Source organism: Lipotes vexillifer, unplaced genomic scaffold (genome assembly GCF_000442215.2).
Source record: "Lipotes vexillifer unplaced genomic scaffold, Lipotes_vexillifer_v1.1 scaffold327, whole genome shotgun sequence".
Classification (NCBI taxonomy): Eukaryota; Metazoa; Chordata; class Mammalia; order Artiodactyla; family Lipotidae; genus Lipotes; species Lipotes vexillifer.
The window spans coordinates 1,933,912-1,935,472 of NW_006771143.1; positions in this window are offsets into that span (position 1 = coordinate 1,933,912).

A 1,561-nucleotide genomic window follows, 5' to 3' on the forward strand; every position below is an offset into this window, starting at 1 on the left:
GCAGGAGAAGCCGCCCATTGGCTAGAATTTGGCATGGTCAGCAGGGCCCACTGTCTTTCTCGGTTTGGGAGGAGGGTGGGAGAGGCGCTTAGGTCCCCCCCCCACCCCTCGCCGTCACCATAGTAACGAAACTTAGTGGGTGGGGCCGCCTCTCCACTCTCCCACCTCCAGCGGTGGGAACAATTTTGGTCTAGTTGGTGAACTAGTAGGGGAAAGAATTGACTGGAATTTCTGCTTTAGAAGAGCCTTTATAAAGGGGGTAGGAAAGAGACCAGAGAGCCAACAGAGACCCCCAACATCCTGCCCTTGGCGGGGGTTGCCTCTGGATAAAAGAAAACAAAACTTATCTCAGCCTCTACTCTTGCCTACTCACCATCCTCGAGTCCATTCTCCATACCACTGACAAAATGAATTTATTAAAATGCAATTCTGATCATGCCATTCTTCAGGTTAAAACGTTACAATGTTTGGATAAAATCTGTATTTCATATCAGGGCTTTAAAGTTCCTCCACTATCTGGTCTTACTTATTTACCTGACCAGCTGCAAACTTCACTGCACTTCCTTCCTCGGTTTCCACGGCAGGAGGATGCAGCATTGCTCTTAAGAGAACCTCTTTTGTTTAGAGAGACTTTGTGTCTCTGGAATATGCAGAGGCAATGGCGCCGGCTGGTGGGGAATCAGGAGGTTAAGACAAAGGGAGCTACAGTGCCGAAGTCCCGGGGCAGGTGAGAGCTTGGAGATCCGTGTGGCCCAGGCAGGGTGAAGAATGGGGTAGGGGAGAGTCACAGGGAAAGCAGTCAGGGTCCTAAACAGGGAGAGTGTGGTAAGACTTTGCAGACCATTGTGAGGATTTTGGCTTTTACTCTGAGGAAAAAGAAACATAGAGAAAAATTTGAGTTAAGTTTTTAAAGGATATGACTCATGTTGGGAATAGATTGGACAAGATTAAGAGTAGGAAGACCAGTTAAGGAGACGATGTAATAATCCACAAAAATGCTGATGGTGGCTTGAGCTGCCCACGGTCCAGGTGAGAAGGGGCGGGCAAGTTAATGTCAATAAAGATGGTGAGAAGTGGTCAAATTCTAGATACTTCCATGCACACTCATATTTGAAAAGACTTCTAAGATAGCCACTAGACTTTTTCCATTTACACTGAGTGGAGGGGGATGTAAGTCATTTTCTTGGGTTATTAAAAGAAAGCGGGGCTTGCCTGGTGCAGTGGTTAAGAATCTGCCTGCCAATGCAGGGGACACGGGTTTGAGCCCTGGTCCGGGAAGATCCCACATGCCGCGGAGCAACTAAGCCCGTGCACCACAACTACTGAGCCTGTGCTCTAGAGCCCGTGAGCCACAACTACTGCAACTACTGAAGCCCATGTGCCTAGAGCCTGTGCTCTGCAACAAGAGAAGCCACTGCAATGAGAAGCCCGCGCACCACAAGGAAGAGTAACCCTCACTCTCCACAGCTAGAGAAAGCAGCAACGAAGACCCAACGCGGTCAAAAATAAAATAATTTATATTAAAAAAATTTTTTAAAAAAGAAAGGGGACCCCATCAGGC